Consider the following 6,978-nt stretch of genomic DNA (forward strand, 5'->3'; position numbering starts at 1 on the left):
GAGTCAAAAGCTCATCATCTCTCTGGGACTCTTGCTGCCGAACAACATTCGGAGACCAATTCAAGCCAATCCCCTGAAACACAGATAAGCCTGTTGCCATGGTCATCATTTTCTCCCATGAATAATTGTTGAAAGTGCACAGGCATCTCGAGAACACCTGGGGTGGGGGTGGGGGCCATGAAGAAGGGAGGACACACCACAAAGACCGTTTAGGGATAGTCACAAAGCCTGCTGGTGGACCTGAATGAAGATGGGGGGAAGGTGAGGAGGTGTCAGAAAAAGGCACATGAGCACTTTCCTGGTCCCTAACCTCAAAGATGGTGCTGTTCCTCTCACACCAACAAAACCCATTGCCATCAGGTTGAAGCCAACTCATGGTGGCACCAGGGGAGTCGAAGTGTAGCTCTGCCCCTTAGTGTTTCTAAAGTCTGTAACACCTTACGGATTGACCACCAGGCCTCACTTCCACAGCGACGTTAAGTGGGCTCGAACTGGTTAGTAGCCATGCACATTCCCTTTGTGCCACCGGGTTCTTTACATAGTACGCCTGGCTGACACACTTTGTCTTCTATACCCAGCAGTAAGTGTCATAAGGTCAAAATTCTGGGCTGGAGACATAACTCATGGCAGCAGTTATGAGCAAAACTCTGGGCTGTGGCCCAACCCCGGCCCCACCTCTTCATAACTGTGTCACCTCAGACAAGTTACTCTTGTAACTTATAACTCTGTGCCTTTGTTTCTCCCTCGTCGAAATGATGCCTATAGTGCCTGTCTCTAAGGATTGCAATGAGGAGTTAATAGGCAGCACAGTGAGTGGGAACCACTGATCCTATCTGGTTCTCTTTAGGGCCAGAGCTGGCACAATGCCCCTCCCATTCCATGCTCAGTAAGTATCTGCTGACTGAGTGTTCTGCCCTTGAGATGTTTTCTCCTTCCCTCTCACTCCTGTTCAAATCTTCCTGTCTTTTATAGCAGATTAAGTAAGTCACTGCCTTCATTCAAAGAGAGTTAGGGCAGGTAGGAAGTTCCTCTAAAGAAATAAATCAAGTAACAAAAAAAAAAAGAAAGAAAGAAAGAAAAATCACCCTGATCCTCAATTTTCCCGAATTACTTTAAAGCAAACCACTCACTGACACCAATGCCATCAGACAACGTCCAACCCTCCTTTTCACTGGGAGCCACAGAGGCACAGGCCAATGTACTCCCCAGAGGCCAGGCTCATCAAGTCTGTATTTCTTTATTTTCTGTGAATTGGAAAATCCAAAATGCTCAAAAAAGCCCTGCCTAGTAGCATCCTGGTGTAATATCTATTTCCCACTTAAAACAATGGGCACGGATCCTTTGAGAGATGCACCCTTATTAATGCGATTTGCAGTAAATGAAATGCCACAAATGAACAATGCCACCGAGTCAAGTGGATGGTACGATGTGATTTACGCACATCACAGGAGACGACGAAATCAACAACGGGGCAGATCAAAAGAGGTGCTGGAATGGCTTTTCGTATGTGCGGGGCTTCTCGGAACATCTTCTTAATAAAACTGCTTAGAGGGAAATAGAGGGATCATTTGTTAAAATGAAAAGAGATACTGCATGCGCTGAATTATAAAAGCAGCATTCATTTTCATACACACACATATTAGAGTTGTCTAAAATTAGCTCAAGTTCCTTTTTTAATTTTTTTAAGGCCTTAAAGGAACAAAGACCTGACAAGATGAGCTCCGGTTCAGCACGGACTGTCCAAAGTACCAAGGCCTCTACAGAAGACCCCATCATCCCTATGGGCCAGCTCTGCCCTTTAGCCCACCGGTCCTTCACCCGAGGTCTCAAGACTGTGCCACGGTCGAGCCACTCTCTGCCATCTCTTTTCTCTCTGTATTCTAGGCCACCTGGTGCCGTTCCTGAAATGTAGTCTGCCCTCCTCTTGTGGATAAAAGCTTTTTGCCACACACAAGAACCAGAGCCCCATTTTAAGGATCACACTTATGCTAAAGATGCCTCCAATTTTATCTTCAGACCTGACCTCACAGTAGTTTTATACCTATGGATTTCCTGCCTGCTGAACTCCAGCAACTGAGTAATCAGCCAGCACCGCCCCTCATCCAAAATGGGATAGTCTCTTACAGCCCACACACAGGCTCCTTACATCCAGTCTTTGGGCAGGTGCTTCCCCTCCTCTAGCAGACTCTCTATAGAAAAAGGTGGCCCAGACTTCAGGTTGCAACCCAGATGATCCCTCCTCCTCAAACTCTCCTGATCATGCCCACTCAGCATCACTCCTGTGCACCTCCAGTGTCTGTGCTCACCTCAGTAAGTACACCACCCTCATCGCTCAGTCTGCAGGACTGGGGGGCCTCATGTGTGGCTGACATGCTGGAAGCATCTTTCAAATTCCAGTAGGGCCAGTGGAGCTTCCAGACTGAGAGAGACTAGGAAGCAGGGCCCACTTCTGGACACTAGACACTGAAAACTATGGCTGGTGGGCTGCTAGCCTCAAGGTGAGCAGTTTCCAACCACCAGCCACTCTGTGGGAGGTGAGGCTTTCAACAGCCACAAACAGTTACAGTCTCAGAAACCCACACAGCTCAGCTCTACCCCGTCCTCTAGGGTCACTAGGATTAGGAACCGACTTGACGGCAAAAAGTTTAGATTTTGGAGAATAAGTTTGGCAGTAAGTCTGGATTTTGCAGTAAGCTGCAAACTTACCATTGATCATGCAGATGGCACAAGACCAGTCAGTAGGTAGTTCTGTTATCAATAAAGTCACCGTTAGTCAGAGTCCATGCAATGACAACCAGGGATTGATCACCCTGTAAGCCCTGGCTGACTTGTACTTATTTATCAATCTGCCCTGAACAGTTTCATAGCCAGGCCAAGCTGACCTTACTTACTCCGTCCCTGTCAGAGATTGCCTATTGGCAAAAAAAAAAGGCTTTGATTCTATAGGAAGGTGCTCTTGGGTTAGGGGAGAGCTAGATGCCAGAGTAAAAAAAAAAAAAAAGTGAAATTGTTCCCCATAAATTAGTAAGCAAGCCTTTCCCCCTTTATCAGGAAATCTGATACGTGGGCAGCTCTCAACAGTGTGAAGCTTCCCTGCTTCGCTTCGTATTAGCTGCTCCAGAGCATTTTGTTCTTTCCCTACCTGGCCACGCACTTCCTCTGGCAGCTCTTACTTGCTGCCAGTCCCTCGGCACCAAGTAGTAGCTAAAACACACACTGCAGATAAATGAATGAACCATTTCCTTGCAGGCACACCGCCTGTTCTTAGCAGTAAGGTCACGGCTGGCTACAGCAATGTTGGGTTTATAAATCACTGGACCCAGAAATAATTGTAGCCTAGGCTTTAATGTAAAACACACATACACACACACAAACCCTAAAAACAAAAGCACAAACCTGAATGAATACAAGACAGCATAGCATAAATGGTTCTTTGCCATGGTTTAGCCATCAATGGTGGGGGGCCATAATGTATGCAAAATGTTTAGATAATGTTTATAATCTTCCTTTAAGTGCAATCACTGAGAATGTCAGCTCCTTAAGATTCAAGGTGACTTTGCACTTTGTCAGGATTACAAGGATAGTATTCATAAGACACCTAGACTTGATTACTATGCCATACAGACATGAGTGTCTTCGCAATAAGCCTCCCATATTGACCAAGAGACAGGAATGTTACTGCCTGCTTTTTCACAAGAAAATCCTTGAGTTACTTCTAGTATACGAAATCATTTTCCATGACACCGAGTTTGAAAAACACCACACACAGGGCTTTTAAAAAGGAAGAAAGTTTGCATGTGCATAAATCATGGAGGCAATGACTTCATTCCCCCAGAAAACATAAGGGGTGCTGATTTCATGCAAATAACTATTAAAAAGAGGTAACCCCCTCCCCCAAACAGCAGCAGTTAAGCCCTCCCACCGAGCACACATTCAGCTGAGAGGGAGAGACCTTAAGAGGCTTACCTTTGCAGGTTAACTCCAGGTTACTCCATTTCCATTTATAGAACATTTCCCTAACTCACTGCCAATAAAATGTAAAGTGCCCTTTGCCACAAGGGCATACTATTGGTTGCTAATTTCTTCTGCACCCCCACTTCCACCACAATAGGACTTTTCTGGCTACCACTTTGTGGCATGCTATAATGGGGCTTCAAAAATGGGGGGGTGCACAGAGCTTAAAGATCAGGAGGGAAGGGGAAGTAACAGGGGAAAGGGTGGGCAAGAGATAACTTGCTGAAGGGGAAGATAATTCTCCACCACAGGGAGAAAGGGGGAAAGGAAGACCTAGCGAGTTATCGGGAGGTTTGTTCCGTGGTTAAAGTTGTAGAACACAAAAATGATGTGTAGCCCCCCACTGAAATCACAGTGTAAGGGTTAAAAAGAAGAAGAAAAAAGATCCTGGCATCTCCCCAGGAACTTTGGAAGGCCTCCTAGTAGGACATCCCTGCAGTCTTGTGTTTGCACTCACGCAGGCCACCAATTGCTTCATGCAACTCATCAGTTCACTTACAATGAAATTACGAAACAGCATCGTGCACATGCGTTTAGCACAGTTAGATGGCTGGCAACCAGAACTCACACAAAATGCTGTAAACTAAACAAAAAGGTTCATTTGCTTGGCAGAGCTGCAAATGTCTACAGCATGGGTCCAAAGACCAAGGATTGGGTATATTTACTTATTCCCATTCCCAGAGGGTCCAGGAACAACCATCATCAAACAAGACCCTCATGTTTATCCTGTCGAGAGAGGAGCTATATGACTGATACTCGTGAGAGCCTGGCTTGACAGCTGACAAGTCCCACTCCAAGTCATACTCAATGCATTACACATATGCTATCTCATTCGGTCTTCACAGCAGCGCAACAAGGGAGCTCTCATATCATCTCTACCTCCAGAAACAGAAATCAAAAACACGTGGTCATCAAGTTACTTCTGACTCCTGGCAACCCCATGTGACCCCCCCAGGCAGCACACTTGAGTACTTTCAAAAGATGGGTGGTAGGAACCCACCCAGAGGCACCTCAGAAGAAAGGCCTGGCAACTGGGCTCTGAAAGGCTGCTCCCTTGAAAACCCTCCGAAGCGCTTCTTTCATTTGCCCACAAGGGGCCGCCGTCCTCTCCATTTTCTCTATGAAGAAACTGAGGCCCCGGAAAGGTTGCGTCCCTGCCCAAGGTCACAGTGGTTCCGGCCAGGCTGGTTTAGGAGCTCCCATGCTCTTTATCTCAGATACCACAGCGTTTCTATGTAACTTCAGAACAGTATCCTCGTGCCGCCAGGGAGCTCTCTATTTAAAGAAATCTGGTGAGTCACTTTGTAAGTGCACATTCTGGGGAATGCAAACATTCACCTCTTTAACAAAGCCATTTTCAAAATCCGTATTTTCGCCTGGGAGGCTGGGCCAAAGGTGGCTGCACTTCTCACCAAGTAAGGAACTGGCAGACCACAGGGAAGAGGGGCCTGAGAACACCCAGCCCAGCAGTACCCAAACCTGTGGCGCATCCATACCTAGAAGACCAGCAATTCCAGGAGAGCAGCCAGGAACATTCTGCTTCAGTGGGCCGAGGGTCGGAGTCCCTAGATGTATTTTTTTGTTAAGCACTCTAGGTGAGTCTATGGCCCAGCCAGGCCTGGGAACTTCGGCTCTAGTCTATCTGCACAGCCTCCAGCAGGCTAGCTCCCCAGGCAAGTAGAAAGAGGACAATTTATTTCACAAGCGCCTTTGATTACATGCACCAGTGTTCCCAAGCCCTGGCCGTGCCCGGTGCTATCTAACTTCCATCCCCCCTGAATTCGTTTGCAGCAGTATCCTCCCGTCTCGCTTCAGGGGAGAACCATGAGTCATCAGCCCTGTATACACCCTGTGTCTGCGGGACTCTCCAGGCCAGAAAAGTTTACTGTACATGAGGAAATCAGGAAGTTGTAAAATCCAAACCGGCACAGAGAAACTCAAGATTCAACAAATACGAGTCTGCTGATGAATGAGCGGGCCTGCTTCTTGACGTATTCGACCTGCATCCAAAACTTCCCACAAGAAAACCTGGACTTACGGATCAGTGTTTGGCCCTGCGTGAAGGGAAAGGTGACAACAGAAAGGCTCGGGCTCGGGTCCAAAATGCCATCATGGACCGTCACCACGTCAGAAGTAGACTTCTTTATAAAGCAAGTAGGTTAACCCCAAATGACAAATACTTTCATTAAAGCTACCTTGGCAATTTCTCAATGTCCTACGCAATACCATCTGCAGGGACACACGCTGAGGATGGAGGGCTAAAGCTTGGCTAGGAGGGAATTTCCCAGGCCAGACCATGGCCAGGAGGAAATGAAAGAGCACTGAAAACTCTCACCTGATGGGCGGAGGACTTCCCTGCCGTGGTGGCGCGGAAAGAGACTGCCTTGCGAGCACGGATCCGTCTGCAGCTTGAAGGGACCACCCTGGTGACTTCCACGTGACGCTGTTGCAACAGTCCAGGCAATCCAAAGGGAAAGACAGAACACATGGCTTTAAAAAAATAATTCTCCCCCCCCCCTTTTTTTTTTTACATAAGTGTCTCTCTTCACTAAAATGTGAACTGGAAGATTGCCGTCTTTTATATTTGGCTTCATGAGAATGACAAAGATGCCAAGCAGCTCAAAAGGCAGGCCTGGCTCAGAAGGAGGCCAACACTCACAAAGGTCAATCCTCCAAGCAGTTGAAGAGTTTGGCCCATCCGTGCGCCCCTCCCCTCACCACTCCCTGATTTGGGCCAACCACTGTAATTTTCCAGTGATTCTAGCCAGTCATCTGGTAAAGGCACACTGGTAGACACAGGGATATCAGGTAGAAAAGAGCAGGGGTTGACGGCTAATTGAGCTAAACCTCATTTCAGTGTGGCATACATCCTCTATCATGGAGCCCTGGTGGTGCTGTCAGGTAAGCGTTGCACGGAGGACTGCAAGGTCAGTGGTTCAAACTCACCAGCGGATCCTTAAGAAG

General features: G+C 47.4%; 1 long non-coding RNA gene across 1 annotated transcript in view; it reads right to left on the reverse strand.

Annotated features, from left to right (window-relative positions):
* Positions 1 to 6,449, reverse strand: part of LOC123522654 — a 267,540-nt gene extending 261,091 nt beyond the window's left edge. The window contains exon 1 of the long non-coding RNA XR_006680887.1: positions 6,350 to 6,449. This is a non-coding gene — a long non-coding RNA (uncharacterized LOC123522654). The remainder of the gene's footprint in view (positions 1 to 6,349) is intronic.
* Between the last annotated feature and the right edge of the window lie 529 nt (positions 6,450 to 6,978).

The sequence above is a fragment of the Echinops telfairi genome, unplaced genomic scaffold (assembly GCF_000313985.2).
Source record: "Echinops telfairi isolate 266 unplaced genomic scaffold, ASM31398v2 ScPeMD7_7439;HRSCAF=8477, whole genome shotgun sequence".
NCBI classification, from domain to species: Eukaryota; Metazoa; Chordata; class Mammalia; order Afrosoricida; family Tenrecidae; genus Echinops; species Echinops telfairi.